Source organism: Delphinus delphis, chromosome 18 (assembly GCF_949987515.2).
Source record: "Delphinus delphis chromosome 18, mDelDel1.2, whole genome shotgun sequence".
Classification (NCBI taxonomy): Eukaryota; Metazoa; Chordata; class Mammalia; order Artiodactyla; family Delphinidae; genus Delphinus; species Delphinus delphis.
Window position 1 is genome coordinate 49542002 of NC_082700.1, and position 20135 is coordinate 49562136.

Genomic DNA, 20135 nt, shown 5'->3' on the forward strand with positions numbered 1-20135 from the left:
TTTTTTTTTGCAGTACGCGGGCCTCTCACCGTTGTGGCCTCTCCCGTTGCGGAGCACAGGCTCCCGGACGCGCAGGCTCAGCGGCCATGGCTCACGGGCCCAGCCGCTCCGCGGCAAGTGGGATCTTCCCGGACCGGGGCACGAACCCGTGTCCCCTGCATCGGCAGGCGGACTCTCAACCCCTGCGCCACCAGGGAAGCCCCATTACACACTTTTGAAAGATACGTTTTCTCTTTTATTTTTCAAATTGTGAGATGACTTGAAGAAAAGTTTTGTTAAGAAAACACTCTGAGTGTAAAGGGAAATGAATTAAAGTTCAAGAAATCTGAATACACCTCCTAGCCTCTCCTTGACTTTGCTCTGGATCATATGGAAAAGGCTTTAGGTGATTTGCACTTAGATGACTCCTCAGTGAAAGGCCAGATATGATCTGTCCTAGTTTAAAGAAATATTTTAGATATTTAGGTCTGACTTAATTTATGTGGACTGAATAAACCCTTTCCTGATTAGAAATATTATTATAGTTAATGTCTCAATGTTTTGCATTTATGTTTTTGTTATTCATATAGAAGTGTCTTTATATTTGTATTGCTATAGGGTTTCTTTGTATTTGAAATGGCCCTAAAGTTTTCCTCCCATTTTTTATGTACTTTTGTGACATCAAATGGTGATACGTATATGTGGATGGCTACAGGCTATATTAGCAGAAACACAACTTGATGTTTTGTTCATTTTTGCTTTGCTTAATTGAATCATAGAAAATTAGGACCCCAAAAGAGTAATAATGATCTAGTTCACTTTCTTACATTACAAAAGAGAAAATACACTCAGGAGATTTGATTGGCTTATCCAAGGAGACACACAAAGATGGTGAGCAGAGGACATATGGCTGAGGACAATCTCTAATGGGTTTTCCACCATCTTATAGCATCATTCTCCTGAAAGAGATCTTTGCTGATAGGAGTCTCTCTTAGTTCCAATATGACCAGTAAAATTATTTTATTGAAGCTTTCAAATCCTGTGGAAGTTCTAATACACGAATATTTGGACACATCTTTCTATGAAGTTTAGCTTCAAGATAAGACTATGGACACTTGAAGTCAGCCCAAAAGCAGTTTAAACAATGGCTCTCATTATAATTCCCAGAATATTAACTCATAAAGCCACTGGTTCAGATAGGAATCTATAAATAACTACAATAATGTCACAACTTTGAGGAGTGAGACCTTCCCTTACATCCAGCCAGCTGTTGTCACAAAGAATCAAACCTAAACCTGCAGACATGTGAAGGGTGGACTTTGATGTAGGCCAAGTTTTAAATTGTCACTGACAAATTAGATGTTCAATTCAAGAAGATTTTAGTAAAATGGCCCAACACTGTGTATCAGCATTCAACAGGCATGACCAAGTTCTAACAAAATATAGGGAGTATCCAGAGAAATATTAGAAAATGAAATGTTATTCTGATGTTTTTCAAAAGTACTCTTTAACATATAACTGTCCCATCAGCGAGTTGAAAATAAAAATAATAATGAGCTTATGCTCTTTAATATTTGATTGTGTGTCTTGATATTATCATGCTAGAGAACTCTATCTTCTAATTTATAAGTTTATGAAAAGTTATATTCAAAGAAACAGTGGTGTTATACTATTCATTTCTTGTGAGGACATTTAGCCATTCAATTTCCATTTAGTAGCTTACACTTTTCCAAATTATGACTAATGATACTTAGATCTATTTGTTAAATAAGCAAATCTCTCTGCTTCTGACTTGAGTTTGAAAATACTGCTCTTGCCTTTTTCTCTTGTTTCTTTTTCCTGGAAGAGTGATCAAATAATTCATACAAACTACTGTGATTTCCCTTATTAGTATTTATTTACAATTGAAAACATTAGAATTCAATAAATAATAATGAAATATTTCTACTTAATATTTAAGATGTGGGCATGTACTTGGAGTTCTATATATGGCATTCACATACATTTTAAAAATCTCTTTTAAATGGCTCATGTAAATTTAAACCTTAAGCTAATTTTGTGTCATTTAATATTTATTAATCGTTCCTAATTTAGACCCTGAATACTTCCAGAAATGATGGAAGACACCTCATAATGGAAAACATATATTAAAAATAACTATTAAAATATAAAAATAGACAAAGCGAGAGAGTGGCATGGACATATATACACTACCAAACGTAAAACAGATAGCTAGTGGGAAGCAGCTGCATAGCACAGGGAGATCAGCTTGGTGCTTTGTGACCACCTACAGGGGTGGGATGGTGGGGTGGGAGGGAGGGAGATGCAAGAGGGAAGAGATATGGGAACATATGTATATGTATAACTGATTCACTTTGTTATAAAGCAGAAACTAGCACACCATTTTAAAGCAATTATACTCCAATAAAGATGTAAAAAAAAAATATATATATATGTAATACAATGTCAGAGTGAAGAAGTTATACATTAAGCACAAAATCAGGGGAAAAAATGTGGCCAAAAAACTATTCCAATTGAATACTAAGTTTAATCTTGACTTGTACTATAGGCAAGGTGAAAGAGTATATAAAGCAATTCCATACTGAGCATTCTGTCACCAGCATCTTCAGAAATTCACACAACTGGACACTTTTCCAAAGAATCGTAAGTATGAAGCAATTGCCAGGGCACATTAGTTCAGATGAAATCCCAGGCTAGAACTATCCAGGGGCAGGTTCTCCTGCCTCAACAGGCGCTATGAGGCTGAGAAATATGGCTCTGGATTAAGCTTTCATCAAAAGGAAGCAGTATCATCCATAGCACAGTGACATGGTCTCACCCAAGTCCATTAACAATATTAAAAAAAAAAAAAAGACGGTAGGATCAAAGCCAGATAAACCAGTTATTGGCTTCAAGTATGTTTTATGTTGCCTTCCAGTTAAATGAGACTTAAAATTCAGGGGCTTCCCTGGTGGCGCAGTGGTTGAGAGTCCGCCTGCCGATGCAGGGGACACGGGTTCGTGCCCCGGTCCGGGAAGATCCCACATGCCGCGGAACGGCTGGGCCTGTGAGCCATGGCCGCTGAGCCTGCGCGTCCGGAGCCTGTGCTCTGCAACGGGAGAGGCCACAACAGTGAGAGGCCCGCGTACCGCAAAAAAAATAAAAATAAAAAATAAAATTCAAAGACGTGACTGATTTCCTTTTATGTCCATATTTGCATGAAACTCTGGTCTAGCTTCATTTGCATATACATGAATAGGCATAGATAAGCTACAGAAAATACCTCTTTGGAAATAATATAACTTTAAAACATCTCAAAAGCTATTGGTTAGTGTGAAGAAAATAAAAAGCAAGCTTCCCTTATCTCACAGCATATGCAAAAATCAACTCAAAAATGGATTAAAGACTTAAACATAAGACATGAAATGGTAAAACTCCTAGAAAAAAACATAGGGACAAGCCCTTTGATTGATTTTAGTAATGGTTTTTTGGAATTGACACCAAAAGCACAAGCAACAAAAGCAAAAATAAATAAGTGGGACTACATCAAACTAAAAAATTTCTGCACAGCAAAGGAAGCAATCAACAAAATGAAAAGGCAACCTGTGGAATGGTAGAAAATATTTGCAAGCCATATATTTTATATGAGCTAATATACAAAACATATAAGAAAGTCACACAACTCAAGAGGGAAAAAATAATTCAACTAAAAATGGCAAATAATCCAATAGACATTTTTCCAAAGACACACAAATGGCCAACAGGTACATGAAAAGATCCTCAACATCACTCATCATCAGGAAAATACAGACCAAAACCACAATGAGATATCACCTCACACTTGCTAGAATGGCTATTACCCAAAAGTCAAAGGTTAAAAAGTATTACAGAAGTTGTGGAAAAAAGGGAACTTTTGTGTAGTGCTGGTGGGAATATAAATGGTACAGCCACTATGGAAAACAGTCTGGAGGCTCCTCAAAAAATTACAAATAGAACTACAATATGATCCAGCAATCCCACTTTTGGGTATATATCCAAAGCAAACTAAATCAGTATCTTGAAGAGATAACCTGCATTCCCAAGTTTATTGCAGCATTATTCACAGTAGCCAAAACAAGGAAACAACCAGTGTCCATCAACAGATAAATGGATCAAGAAAATTCTGGATGTTTATATATAATGGAATATTATTCATCCATGAGAAAGAAGAAAATTCTGCCATTTGCCACAACTTGGGTGAAACTGGAAGACATTATGCTAAGTGAAATAAGTCAGGCACAGAATGACAAATATTGCATGATCTCACTTGTATGTGGAATCTAAAAAAAACCAAGAAAACAAAGCCCAAAAAACTGAAACACGTAGTAACAGAGAGTAGAATGGTATTTACCAGAGGCTGGAGGGTAACGGAAATGGAGAGTTACTGATCACTTTCGGTTATAAGATGAGTAAGTTCCGGAGACCTAATGAACAGCACGGTGACTATAGTCAATAACAACATATTGTATACTTGAAATTTGCTAAGATCCCCTGTGTTCTTAACTACAAAAAAAAGGAACTATGGGAGGTGATGTTTATCTTAATCAGTTTGATTGTGGTTAATAATTTTACAATGTATACGTATATCAAAACACTTATAGACCTAAATATATAGTTTTTATTTGTTACAAAAATAAAATTAAGTAAGTACAAAATAAAAACCAGGTTTAAGTTTCAAATGCCAGATCCATACATTATTAGTAAGTATTGAGCAGTATATTTAAACTCCCAGGGTCGCTATTTTCTCATCTGTAAAACAAGGATAATATCTACCTCCTAGGAATTTCTTAAGTATGGTAGGTAGTTGCTAAAAGGACACTTGGTAGTCACACCCTTGTATAATCTCTTCCCCTCGAGTGTGGGTAGACATAACAATTTATTTCTAACAAAATATAGCAAACGTAATGGGAAATTACTTCTGATATTAAACTACAAAAGACTGTGAGTTCCATCTTGCTTGTTTCTCTCACTCTCTTACTTGCTCTGAGGGAAACCAGCTACCATGTTTGGGTTGTCCTATACAGAGGCCGTGTGGCAAGGAGGTGAGGGAAGCCTCTACCTAGCAACCAGTAAAGAACTGAGGCTTTCAGTCCAATCACCCATGGGAAACATGGTCCAACTACGTGAGTGTGTGTGGAGACTTGAGACTGCAGCCCCATCTAACACTTTGCTTGCCTCCCTATAAAAGACCACAAGACACATGGCCCAGATAAGGGAGGCCCAGATTCATACCTACAGAAACTGTGGAAAAATAAATGTTGCTGTGAGCCATTACGTTTAGGGTAAATCCCTACACAACGATAAATATATAACACAATATTGTTATCCATAGAGCTGTTGAAATACAGCTCTGAGTCTTAGGAGAATGCACTGAAATTAGAAAGTATATCAAGAAATAGAGTCTGCCTTAAACTGAGTAGAAAATATACAGCAGAAACTAACACAACAATGTAAAGCAATTATACTCCAATAAAGATGTTAAAAAAAATTAACAACAACCAAAAATTGAGTAGAAAAGAGGGTAAGCCAAATCCTTAGAAATAACCAATCTTTAAGAAAAAGAAGACCCATCAGTGGAAGAGAAACCCATGGTGAAGGTCAAAAGGGGCAGTTATAACACTGAGATGATGGATGCCAAGTGAGGAGAGAATTTCAAGAAGGAAGTTAAAACCAAAGTTTAATTAATATTGAGGCAGAAGGAAGAGGAGTAATATTTGCTAAAAACTCATTATGAGACAGGCACTTACAGGTGTTTTGCAAGTACTAACTTATTTTGGTGCTTATAATATTAAAGCATATTTTTTCCCATTTCACAGATACGAAAGATGCTCAGATGAGGGAGATACCTTGCACAAAGTCACACAGTGTGCGAAAGTGTCAAGATTCAAATATAGATCTGTCTAATTCCAATCTCTGGCTTTCTCCACAAATACACAATGACTCATTGACTTGTATAGAAGAGCTTATAAAGCTGTCACATATAACAAACCTACTTAGACTGATATAAAATCCCTCTGAGGTGGTTAGGAAGTTCCTCTCCAACCACTGGATGGTGCTCAGGCTTTACCATTTAACATTCCTGAAGGAACTATGTTCTCTCAGAACCCTGCCCGTGTTGGAAGGGCTACTCTTCCCCCCTACCTTTGTGACTCCTTCCAGATACCATTTAAACATTACCTCCTCCAGCAAGGTCAATGTCCTATCTTAGGTGGAGTTGGTGACTCGAAGTTCAGATGCATACCTCCATAGTAGCACTTACTATGCTCTGTTTTAGTTGTTGCTTTATGTCTCTATCTCTTCCATCATAGGCTGTGTCTATATTTCCTGTCATGATGTCTATATGCCTGACATAATAGACAATAGATATTTGTCAGATGTAGATTGAATGAATCAATGAATGAAAAAAATCCTGAAGACTGAATAAGATGAGAAAGGTAGAGGAATGACAAGCAGAAACAAGAGCATATATGAAACTCTGAAAGCATAAAAGAGCATGGGGTATACAGAAGAGAAAACATTGCCATATGGAAATTTAAGCTCACTTCATCACACATATACGAAATTCAGAACCATATGGTTATGGAATTCACTAGGAGGAGCAGAAAAAGAGGTGGGAAAGCTAAGGGTTGTAACAGACAACTGCTGGCTGCTGTCTAGTAGCCAAACTGTAACAGAGAAGAACAAACCTGACTCCATATTAGATCTATTTCTTTAGCTCTAACCCTTGTGGTCTGTTGCCTATGCTTAGTCATGCTGGCTCTGCACCTTTTGTAAAAGATGTTGCCTCTAGCCTGAAATATACAGGATAGCCCATTCTCAAGGCTCTGACCTTCAAAGGTATAACTTTTTTTTTTTTTTTTTTTTTTTTGCGGTACGTGGGCCTCTCACTGTTGTGGCCTCTCCCGTTGCGGAGCACACGCTCCGGATGCGCAGGCTCAGCGGCCATGGCTCACGGGCCCAGCCGCTCCGCGGCATGTGAGATCCTCCCGGACCGGGGCACGAACCCGCGTCCCCTGCATCGGCAGGCGGACTCTCAACCACTGTGCCACCAGGGAAGCCCAAAGGTATAACATTTTTCCATTTATATGGAGATAAAAATTTGCAGAACAGAGAATAACAATTGTCTTGTTGGAAGTTTATAGGAACATTGTGAACAGACCTACATGGACAACTAACTGTAGGAACAAAGGATTCCGACACCAAGAAGTTTGCACAACGAGCCACACCCTCTCATCTTTTAGTATAAAAGCAGCCTGAATTCTAACTCAGGTAAGATGGTTCTTTGGGACACCGTCTTATCAGTATGCTGCCTTCCCAAATAAAGGCACTATACCTTGTCCCAATACCTCCTCTCTGGATTTACTGGCTTGTCGTGTAGCAAGCCAGCATGAGCTTGGACTCCGTAACAATATCTCTTCTCCACCTTCCTAACAGAACTCTGAGTTCAGAAGTTCACCTGCATGTAACCATGTGCTTCAGGGACTGCTTATTCCCAGGCTTGGGAAGGAAGAGCAGGGGTTCATGTTGTCTAAGGCAATCCTGACAGGTACATACCTCTTGCCCAGGTTGGTGTAGATATGCGTATGTGATGCAACATATCCAACCATGTGCTTATGCCCGGTAGAAACTTCCTTTGTATTGATTGGTCACTACCTACTAATTGGGGTGATCTCAAACCACTATTATTACCACATAGTAATAATTGTCATTTATTGTGCATGTGCTGTGCTAAGCACACTAACAAGCTCTTTAGACACCTCATGTATAAACAAGCCCTAGGAGCAATCTGTTTGCTGGGGGAAGGGTTCAGGACTGACGTAATTTCTAGACAATGTACTTCAATTTGCATTAGCGAATCCATTTTGTTCACAAGAACAAATCACTCTTTGACCCCAGTGGGAAGAAAAAGATAAGGCCTATTTATTACACGTCAATGTCACAAGAGAGAAGATTCCTTAGACCAGATATTCTTCCCTGGGTAGATGCAGTATTGATTTTCACTAACCTACCTTGGAGAAAGTCCAGTTGCTGCAGGATGGTCATTTGAGTCACGCAGGAATGCTCAGGGAGGCTGGGCTCTGGCTCTCGAGTCTGCTAGGAGGCCGCCTTCTTCTGATTGGCCGGGCAGAACGGAGCCCCGCCCAGCCGAGCTGCGGGGGGTCCACGCAGCGCTGGCCGGCAGCGCGGTCGCGTGATGCGTCCCTGCCTTGTCCGCTGCAGTCTCCGCCAGCAGCAGGCTGGGAGTTGAAACGCCAGGCGATTTCCCCCGCTCCCCACCAGGCCTTGTATTCTATCCCACAGGACAGTATGCACCTTAAGGTCCTAAAGAAAAGGCACAAAATGTTCAAGGAATGTTTAGAAATAATTTGAGAGGGTGCGTAGGGAAACCATGCCGTCATCAGGACACCAGCTCTGGGATGCTGAACATCATCCTCTCCTGAGTGACAATGACTGTTATGACTCTTCAGCCTCCTCTGCCTTCGAGGCTGACGTGACAGAGTCCAGTTCATCCACTTGGGCTGCAGCAGGATCTGCGCCTGTGTCACGTGGCTTCTGGTCACCTATGCGATCTTTCTGGTGACATTGGCCTTGCTGCTGCCTTCCAAAGACTTCTGGTACTCCGTGGTCCACGGGATCATTTTTAACTGCCTGGCGGTGCTTGCCCTGTGGTGTCTCACCTGAGGACCGTGCTCACCCAGCCGGGGGCAGTACCCAAAGGAAATGCTACTAAAGAAGGCATGGAGGTTTGCAACTGAAGCCTGGAGAAGGGATCTGTACAAGTGTCCCAAGTGCTGCTGTATCAAGCCCGAGCGCGCCCACCACCGCAGTATTTAAACCCAGATCCACTCCATATACAATGAAAAATCGGAAATAGAGAGGCTGAAGAGCGAGAAGCCCACGTGGGATCAGTGGCTGCGATAGAAAGGGATGAAGTCCGTCTTTGGGGGGCCCCGTCGAAGCTCTGGATGAACCCCTTCCGCTTTAGGCAACTGCAGACAAGACCCAGGAAAGGGGGCCCCCCCGTTCTCAGTGTGAGGCCCTCTCATCATGCTGGAACTTGTTAACGGACTTTATTTGGGGTCGGAAAGGGTATCAACAGCTCATCTGTGACCAACAGGGCAAATGGAACCTACACAGACCAACTGCTCGGAGCAAGCAGAGTTTTATATATTTATGGTCACGGATGGCAGATTTTCCACACTAGTAACTGGGTGGCATTCTGATCAGTGTCACTGTCCAGTAATGAAGGTCTGTGGCCACACGAAGAAGCCAAATGTCATTGTCTTCCAGTACAGTTAGGAGTTCTGTTAATGTGCTTCACATTTTCTAAGAAGGTGTGTGGGATATTACACTGTTTATTAAAAATCCTGTGTGCCGAGCTGCTTTTCTCAATCATGAAGAAAACAAGCCAATCCAGTGAACAAGAATTCTGCAGCTGGTGGTTTCAGGGAGCTCCCACTGACCCTCTTGCTCACCAGCGACCCCCTCGGTCAAGCAGGAGCCCGTGGAGGCTTCCACAGCTCCCACACTTTTCACTGAGCAGCAGGGGGGCTGCAGCCACGCTCCCCTGCCAGGAAGTGGCGGTCCCTGACCCTGTGGGCAGGTCTGTGTGTGTCTGTGTGTGGGCACGTGTGTTTTGAAGTGGGCAGTGTTGTTCAGGTGATGTAACATGTAATGGGCGTGTGCAGCAAACAAGCTATGTTTCAGAAACCAACGTTTCAGGGAAGAGGAGGGAGTTGTGTGGAGTCCTCCTGCCCTGGGGTTTACTATGAATGTATTGCATATTGGAGAATATCTCGATCCAAAAAATAATCATTCCTGTGTGGTAAAAAAAAAAAAAAAAAAAAAAAAATTAATGCTCATGGACAAACCATGAAGGTGGCAGTGAGTCTCAGAGCACGATCTAAACACACACGCAAGGTATGGGTTATAACAGACCCTCTTCTTGACCAGGGCCCAGCAGGCTCTCCTTCCAGATCTTGCCCACAGAAAGGTTAGCATCTCAAAGGTCCTTCTCCCTGAAAGTTGTTTCATTTGAAAAAATGAGGGTTCATTGCTCATTGGCTCCACTACAGTCTAACCACCAGGACCTCCTTGCACTTTTCAACCTGCCAAGATTGTCCCCGCTTCAGTCCTCTGCATTCCATGTTCCCTCTGGCCAGATGGATCTTCCCCAAGATATCCCATGACTCATTTCTTCATATCTTTCAATTTACTTAAATTTTATACTCTCAAAGTAACCTGATGTCTCTATATAAATTAGCAGTCCTGTCACTCTATCACCTTAGCTGAGTTACTTTTCATAATAGAACTTGTTGCTATGTGGTCTTGTACTATTATATTTTTACCCTGGGTCACCCCAACTGTAATGTAAATTCTCTGAGGCTGAGGGCCAGACTTTGTCATTTTGTTCCTGATTTCCCAAAGCCCAGAAGAAGTGTGCCCGGCACAAAGTTGGCACTCGATAAATAGTGCTGAAAAAGCAAATGAATCGTTATTTATTATAGAGGTAAAATGTATTAAACTAAAAAAATTAGACAGATTCTTAACTGATCAGTACATGTTTTAAACGACTGGATCGTGAATATTAGTATGTTCTGCGTTTTCTTTCTCAAGTGTGTCTATAGTGGGGGAGGAGAGAATGTTCTTAAATTTTTTAGGCTTATTGTAGAGATCAGGACCTTGAGAGTCACATTCTTCTTTAAGGCCCGTCTAGCACTCCTCCCACTCCCCCACTTGTTAGGCTGCCTCTGGCATTTCAAGGTTTACATGGCAGATAAGAAGAGGGTTGTAGTGCAAGAAATATCTTACTTAACTCTAGCGTTGACCTGGCCTTGGTACTTTCTGGGCTTGGAGGGTGTTAAGACTACTTCTGTTTCTTAGGGAGTGGCTGTAGTTTCTTCAGACGTCACTCCTTCGCTGCTGGGATCTCTCGCTGCAGATACTTAGTGCAGGTAAAGTCTTCCCCTGATGCTACTCGCAAATCTCTGCCTTTTCAGCCTCTAGTTCCCTTGGTCCGCTCCTCACAGGATATCATCCAAATTAGGATCCCATCATCCCTCTAGGCAGCCCTCTTCAACCTTCTTTTTAATCACTCTCGCTCAGCCTTCAGAATAACTAGACAGCTATAGCTTCTCACTTTTAAGCTTAGTCAGACTTTGAACCAGCCCTCTTTGCTGGACAGACTCCGGGTAACACAAGTAAAGCTGTCTGAGTGTTCTCCTTGAAGCACTGTCCAAAGCTATACATGGGGAAAATGCAAAATATCTTCTAAATTTCTGAAAATTCCTGGAGTCTTACTTTCCATAGTCCCTTCTTCTTCAAGCTGCATTGTCTTTGCATCTGCCCTTGAACTGCACTCTAATTGACTCTGAGTTCTGCCAAGAAATCCACTTATACCAAAGCTTTCGTGAATCATGTAGACCTTTTTCAGGAACTTGTAGGGGTGGCAGAGGCAATATTGAAATCATACCACTGACAGTAACCAAGTCAAACCACATCCTGCACACAACCTTTCTCTATCGTGCAAAGCAATCCAGGCTTCTCAGACTCTAGCTCCCTAATTTGCCTACCCAAGATGAAGATTTTTCAACCTAACAAATACCATTTCTATAAGAAAGGATCTGTCCTCAAAAAAAAGCAGTCATGTTTGTAAATATCAAAGTTTCTTTCTTGCATAAATGTATATGTATGTGAATGTACATGTCTATTTACATGAACAGAAAACACTACATGACGGATTTCTTTATACTTTAATTTGAATAATATTAAAAATGCAAAATGTTGAAAGTTACAAGGTCATCACTGCTTTAAATATTATGTGCGTGCACACACATAGGAAATATGAAGCAAATGTCAACCTCAGTTCCCACACTGTCTCAGATGGGACCACTTTAGCAGTTTGATGTATTGTCAAGTGTTCTAAGGCTAATGCAGACATTTGCATGCGTACGTGTAAAGGTGTGTGCAGTTTTTATAGAAATATAATTGTGTGAAACACATTGATCTGTAGGTCTTTTTTTCTGTTAACAATATATTCCCAACATCCTTCTGAGCAGTACGTACACCAGTCTGTTTTTTTGGCTGCAGTACATTCCGTTTCATGAATGCAGCGTAGTTGACGCAGACCATGCTCGCCACACCTCCTCACCCCCACAACCACATCTCCAGTCTCTTATAGCAGCTAATCAGGGATGAGCACATCTTTTCCCAAATGATTTGACTATGTTGTCTTTTATTCTCCACGTGAACTTTAGAATAATGTTTGAAAGGTCAAAGAAAAACAAACATCCCCCTGAAATTAACATTACAGGAAATGGAGATATCAATTTGAGGGTGAATTAGCATCTTAAAATGTTGTCTTTCCATCCAGAAACATGACACCCTTTTACATTCATTCATGTTCCAGTTGTTTGTTTGACTGATTTTATGGCCCTTGATAAAGCTTTGTGGTTTTTATCTTAAATGTCAGACATGAGCAAAGATAAATGGGTACTTAATATGCGTCCCAGGAAGTTTTGCAATTAAACCTATAAACGAATTTCTAGATAAAAAAATTTTAAAAGCTGCCTTTGTGTTCTTACTTCTTAAATAATTTCAGTTTTTAAAATTTTAATGGCTTCTATGGGGTGTCAACTTTTTTCATTGCCAATATTTCATTCAATAATGAAAATCTAAATCGTAGGAATGTATCTTTTTTTTCCCCTGGAAGGTTCAACAAAACTATTAAAATTTTGAATGAAATGTGTCAGCTAACATATATGTAGTTTATTCTCCTGAATCGATATCATGCAACAAACTTTGCTTGCCTGTATTAGAAGTCCTAAACATTTCTTTTAAATTGAGTCTTCCTAATGAAGTATCCGTGAGGGGCCAATCAGGGCAATGATAAAAATTGGTCCTGTTATCTCAAAACACCAATCTGTGTTTTCTATTGTAGTAAACCATAAATGCTTGCTTGGAGGAAGAAGCTGGTCATTCACCTCCTTACTCTGGACTTACACTTGAAACTTTAAGTGTGTACACCATACACAAATGCTGAGAATTCTATTGTGTAATCTTAACATTTAAATGGTCTATCCGTCCATTTTGGTGGGAAAACAAAAACTACTGTACTTGTTTTAATAGGAAGGGATTTAATAGAGGGAACTGGATATTTAAAGTGCTGTTCATAAGGGCAAATAAAGGTCAGGGTGTGCCACTGCTGGTTTTAGGAAATCAGGAAGTGTGGAGATTCAGAACAGTGTTGCTGAATCTCTCAGTTGCCTACAGCACTGAAGCAGTGATTAAAAGAAGCTCATCCAGAAGATGCTGCAAACCTTATGTCTACAGTCAGCTGAACACGTCACCTGTTACTGCCAGAAACAAAACAATGACTTCAGTCTGTCCTTCATATCTCTTGTGACTAATCCTCTTGTAGGAATTAAATTTAAACCATGTGGCTTGTGGCGAAGAAGTTTGGGAAATGCAGATATAGGGAGGATCTTAGAAGGGCAAGGATCGTACTCAATATTAATAGACAATATCTCACCCCAATGTTCATTAGCGTCATTCCTAAGATTGTAGTGTCCCATTAGACACCTATAATACACATACTCATTTCAGGTTTGATCAAACACTATAATTTTCGACTTGATCTGAACTCATCTGGATACCCTGATTCCCTACTTGCAAAATCCTAAGTTAATACTTCCTCAGCCAGCAACCCCTGTTGGCTGTACCCTCTTAGACTTAGAAAATGGTGTAAAAATCCCTTTCCAGAACTGGCCCAGCCGAGCTGATTTATATCCTCTCTATTTTCATTTCCTTCTACTACAACAGTGAGAGAATGAGTTATAAAACTTGGCTAGCACTTCCCCTAGCAACAAACCAAATTAATACTGCCTCATTTCTCTTGGGTCACATTTCTACTCAAGAAGATTAACGTGTTTTCAAGACTGGCTAGGTGGTTTTGAACAACCGAAACTGTCAGTTTTATGGAATCATTCTTGGAATTGGTTTGAGTCTTGTTGAGAATGCTATCTTTAAAGGCTTAATTTGATTATTCACAGAAGGACTTCATGCAGTTTTTGAAATATAGTATCCGTCTCCATGTCAATGAGCCGAAGTTCGTATAATCCTGGATAGGTTCCAGCGACATCATTCTGAGTGACTATGAGAATCGAGGTCCAAAATCTTTAGACAGCAAATTTCCATTTATATCCCCTAATTTTCAGCTCCAGAGTCCTATAAAATGATTTCATGTGAATTCTAAATATTTATTAATATCAAAATCTCCACTATGATAAAAAGAGCTTTGTACCAAAACTATTTTTCTCTTCTCTCAAAAAGAAAGAGTCATGAACAATTCAGTCAAATTGTTAGCATGGAAAAATCCAGAAATGCAGACAGAAACTAACAGAAAAAAGTCACAAGTTAATGTCACTTTGCTTTGAATAATTTAAAGAAAACTTTCAAATTAATCATCATTATCTAGCTTTTAATTTTTTTAGACTAATAATTTTCTGAATTTGGTTGGTACACAGGAATATATTCTGCCTCTATATGAATTTTGTGGTCATCACTATGGTTTCATTAAAAATCTATACATGTTATACCAAATGTAAGGTAGATAGCTAGAGGGAAGCAGCCGCATAGCACAGGGAGATCAGCTCGGTGCTTTGTGACCGCCTGGAGGGGTGGGGTAGGGAGGGTGGGAGGGAGAGAGACGCAAGAGGGAAGAGATATGGGAACATATGTATACGTATAACTGATTCACTTTGTTATAAAGCAGAAACTAACACACCATTGTAAAGCAATTATACCCCAATAAAGATGTTAAAAATTTTTTTTAAAAATCTATACATGTTATAGGAGATGTTAATAATATCAAAATTATTTGCCATACAGTGATATGTAAAGCAGATTTCAAAATAATGTACTCTGACCCCATTTTTACTAAAAAGTTAAAAAGATGAATTGTATTCTTAGAAAACCATTAATTATCTATGGCCAGTGATATTATGATTGATTCTAATATTCCTGTGTGTTTTCTGCATTTTCCTGTATAACTTTTGTTATTAAACATAGTTATTTTCAAATAAAAGAACCAGTCTTCATCTGGAAGTTTCCCCCAGAGGATCAACCAATCCTCTCCTCTTAAATTTACATATTACAAGTAATTTTTGACAAAAATACAATAACATTTCTGTGGAAAAGGGTCTTCTTTCCAACAAATTATGCTGTAACAATTGTATATACATAGGCAAAAAAATGAACTTTGATAAATTCACTCTATACAAAAATTAGCTCAAAGTGAATTTTAGATGTTAAATCTAAAATTATAAAACTTCTAGAAGACCACATTGGGAAAAAAATCTTTGTGACCTTGGGTTAGGTAAAGATTTCTTTGATATGATTGAAAAAACATAATCTGTTTTTTACAATGAATTGATAAATGGGATTTCATCAAAATTTAAAGCTTCTGCTAGTTTATGACACTACTAAAGGAATGAAAAGCCAAGTTACAGATTGGAAGGGAATATTTGCAAATCATATATGATAGAGAACATATAAAGAACTCTCAAAATTCTAACAACAAAACAAACAACTCAATAAAAAATTGGGCAAAATACTGAGTCGAATCTTCACAAAAAAACTTATGGATGGCAATTAAGCACACAAAAAGATGTTCAGAATGATTAGTCATTAGAAAAATGCAAACTAAAATTATAATAGTATGCAATTACATATCTATTAGAATAACTAAAGTTAAGAAATCTTATCATACCAAGTGTTGGCAAGTATGTGAAAAAACTGGAACTCTCTAGCAATGTAAAATGAGGCAGCACTTTGGAAAAGAGTTTGGCAGCTTCTTAAAATGTTAAACATACACTTATCATATAACCCAGTCATTCTCTTGCTAGGTATTTCATAGAAGCTTTATTTGGAAAAGCCTCAAACTCTAAACAACCCACCTCTCCATCAATAGGTGAATGAATGAACAAACTGGTATATCCAATGCTGAATATAAAATGGATTACTATTTAGCAATAAAGTGGAATGAACTATTGATAGATGCAACAATGTGAATGATTCTCAAAATAATTCTAAGTTAATGAAGCCAAACAAAAAGAGTCCATACTGTGTAATACTATTTACACATGATCCTAGAAAATGCAAAGTCATTTATAGCAACAGAAAGCAGACAGGATTGCTTTGGGGTAGGCAAGCTGGGAGTGTGAAGGAGGAATAAGCAAAGGCCCTCAGCAACTTTTGGGGGGAATGGTTGGTATGTTTATTATCTTGATTTTAGTGATACTTTACAGATACAGTTACATATCATACCTATATATTTATATCATATACAGTTAACCCTTGAACAATACTGGGTGGGTCCACTTATACATGGATTATTTTCAATAAACACAGTACTACATGGTCCGCAGTTGGTTGAATCCAAGGATGTGGAACCCCAGATATGCAGGAACCATTATACTGAGAGCTGACTAAAATTTATAGGTAGGATTTTTTCAACTGGGTGAAGGATTGATGCCCCAAACACTTGCATTGTTCAAAGGTCAACTGTATATATAAAAACTTATCAGATTGCATTCTTTACATATGCACATTTAATTTATTATATGTTAATTATATATATTATTGTATATAATATATATATAGCTATCCAAAAAAAAAAAAAAAGGAATACATGCTGTTTTGGGTATCTATTATTATGTAAATAATTCCTCCAAATCTTAATGTCTTAAAATAACAAACATCTCCGGGAATCACAAATCTGGAAATGGCCTACCTGAATGATTCTCTCTCATATCATGAGGTTGCAATCAGGATGACAGACAGGGCTGCAGTCATCTGAAGGTTGGGCTGCATCTGGGGGATGCTCTTTCAAGATGGTTCACTCACATGGCTGTTGGCAGGTGGCCTCAGTTCCTCTTCATATGGACCCCACCATAAAGCTGCTTTGTATCCTTTAAAATAAATAATTCAGATGAGAGCAAAAAGGAAGCCATGTTGCCTTTTAAGGCAGATCATCATTTTTGAGATATTCTATTGGTCACACAAACTAACTGTGATACAATGTGGGAGACAAATATACAAGGGCATGAATCCCAGGAAGTAGGGATCCCTGGGGGCCATCTTGGAGCCCGACCCTTACATATGTTCATTGTAGACTATGGCAGTATTTAAATTTGGAAGTGAAAACTCTTTGTATTCCCACAGCCAAAGTTAACATTTTCTGCTTATAAGTATTCCATAAAAAATATCATGCCTACTGTTTCACATTTTTTTCTTCACTTAATACACTATAGACATCCTTCCTTGTGAGTGTGAATTTGCTGAAAGGGATGTCTCATCTTTTTTGTCTTTTTTTAAACAACTTCATTAAGTTATAATTAACATAAAATGAAACACACATATTTAAAGTAAAAACAAAACAAAACCAGTTAACATGCCTATTTGAAAAATAATAAATTGACCATTCTCAATAATTAAATTTATGCACTTTGTTTATTAGCACCCCCTGCCTAATAAATTGGTATATGATAACAAGCATTTGAATCTAAGAGTTAAAAAAGTTTAGGTATATTCTAGACTTACCTTTTTCCCTCTAGTCACTTTAGATCTTCTTGGGCTTCTTTGTCTTGACGGAAAGTTCTGGAGATTATATGTTTGCGGCATTTGAGCTAGGCGAGAGATGAGGGGTCATTGCAACTTCAAGGCAGGATGAAAGAACAGGAAGAATTTTGGGTCTCAAATTCCTTCCCACAATGCAGGTAGCTAGTAATTAGATATATTCATAGTAATCATTCCATTAATAGTACTTATTTAAGCTTTAGGATATTTATGGTAATAGAAGAGTTATAAGTTTTTAACAAATGAAGTCATGCAATACTATTATATAAGAAAAGAAAAAAAATTTAACCTCAGTATTTTTTCTTGTACACAGTCTTCATAATGAATTAAGCAACAAACAACCTCTTTTTAAAAATAGACTGAATGGAGTATGAATTTGGCAAAGTGGCTTAATTTTCTTAGTACTTATTTTAGCTACAAAATGGGGTTTATAAAAAAGGCTTCAAGATTTAGATGAAATATTTAATATTTCTAAATTTAATATTTATAGTTCTATGGAAAATCTTTCACTCTCTTCTTTGCAGTTCAATTTATTATAACAAAGTTGCTTTTAGAAATTTTCTCTTGGAGACTTTAACAATACATAGCTTCACCAAAATGGAGAATTAAAGAGAAATCAACTATAAGCTTGGTGAAGGGAGGCTTATCATTCTACCACCAAGATCTGACACACTGCAGGTGCCCAGGAAATAAGAGTCAAAGAACAAAGCTTAAGAGAGCTGGACATCGAGCATAGCTGCACAGCAAACCAGCTGTGCGTTAACGTAGGCAAATCATGCCTCATTTTCCTTGCTTAAAATGGAGTGTTTCTGATCAGTCCTATTAATTGGGACTTTTAATTGTAATAGAAATTCATATAAAAATAGTCCAGCTAAAAAAAAAAAAATTTAAGTGGCTGGGGGCAGAATTTAGTGACACAGAGTTCTTGCTTCTCTACATTCAGGAGACTTCTTGTACACCATCTTCCTTATCTGGGACTGGCTGAAAAACCTCAGAAATACCACTGCTTCTGTCACATGTCTGTCCACAAATAGTCACTGCCTCTAAGGGCATGTAGTCTTCAGCTGGGAAGGCCCTTAATGCTGGTGGGACATGGAGTGAGGGAGAGTGATCACTCCATCCAAATCTCATGGAATGGATTTCCTTAGAAAAAGAGATTTTCTTACCAAAAAGGAGAAAGGGAAGCTTGACATATACAGCCTATCCATTACAAGTATCATGGAATAAATAGCGTTCCATATTTTAAAGATGATTAAATACCTGGTTCTGTTTTCAGGATTTAATGCCTCCTAAATTATCTTTATTAAGTAATCCTTCGCTGTTAGGACTGCATATCTTAAATGTGAAGGTCAATCTTGTCAAAATACCATGGGCAGCTATTAATCGTTTAGTGGCATGTTCTTTTCTAACTGAAAACAAAAACTTTGTGATATCTATATGCTTTTAGAGAAGCTTAAGGAAAGTTGCTTTGCAGAATAATCTCTCTTGTCACAGACACAATCCCCCAGACTGTGTTCCCAACTGGGCTTCATTAAACTTTTACTGTTTCTTTGTTTAGCTCAAACTAACCACACTTGCACACGTAGGGCTGCTTCCAAGCGGTGTCTCTGGCAATAACACTCCTGTCTACACAGCCTGTTCTTAAAATTGTGACCATATGAAAGAGGAAATTTAGCCCAGGAGACCAATGTTTATGTTTTCATAACACCAAAGTCAGCCTGTAATCACTTTTGAATTACCATGATATCTGCTTTGGTTAATTTGAATAAAGTTGCAATTTTTAAAGGCCTACAAGTTTTGAGTATGTAAGTACTGAACATTGTAAATGAGGTTTATAAAGTGTGATTGAAGTACATGCCTAGTTAAAAAAAAAAAGTATAGCCAGAAAAGCAGAAGAAAAGCTTCAGTCAGGTCTTATTTTACCAAGAGAAACGTAATCCCTGGAACCCAGTCTAAAAATCATTTCAGAAAGATTTTTGTCAGGGCTGTTTAGGCTAGAGAAGAAAACTTGAAGTGGCTTAATCACTGTCTTGAAGTGTATGAAGGGATTTTATGAAATTGAAATTTATTACTTTTTCCCTTTCCATGCTGAATTGAATGAAATAAAATAGCATTAAATTAAGTCAGAGGCAATTTAGGTTGGACATAATGAAGAACTTCTTGGCTACCAGAATTGTAACACAGCAGAATTCCTCCAAGGGAAACTGGGAACTATTTGTTCTTCATGGTCATCAAAAAAAAAAAAAAAAAAAAAAAAGCAAAGAAAGGAAGGAAACAAAATGATAAAAGACAGAAAAGGAAAAAAGAGATAGAGCTTTTCCCAGTTCTCTCAGCTGAAATTGTTGTATCTGCTCCACAAGTAATTAGTGTCACTTCTATTGTGTTGATTGTCACTCTCACCCTTTGTGTTATTCATTTGTCTTGGACAAGAGAGACTCTGCTTTAACTTTGACCACGAGATTTCTAAACTATTGCCAAGG

General features: G+C 38.4%; 1 long non-coding RNA gene across 1 annotated transcript in view; it reads right to left on the reverse strand.

Moving 5' to 3' along the window:
* Positions 1-16598: 16598 nt before the first annotated feature.
* The window catches only part of LOC132413848 (uncharacterized), a 105906-nt gene continuing 102369 nt past the window's right edge, over positions 16599-20135 (reverse strand). The window contains exons 4-5 of the long non-coding RNA XR_009516831.1: positions 17620-17705; positions 16599-16988 (exon numbers count right to left, since the gene is read on the reverse strand). This is a non-coding gene — a long non-coding RNA (uncharacterized lncRNA). The remainder of the gene's footprint in view (positions 16989-17619; positions 17706-20135) is intronic.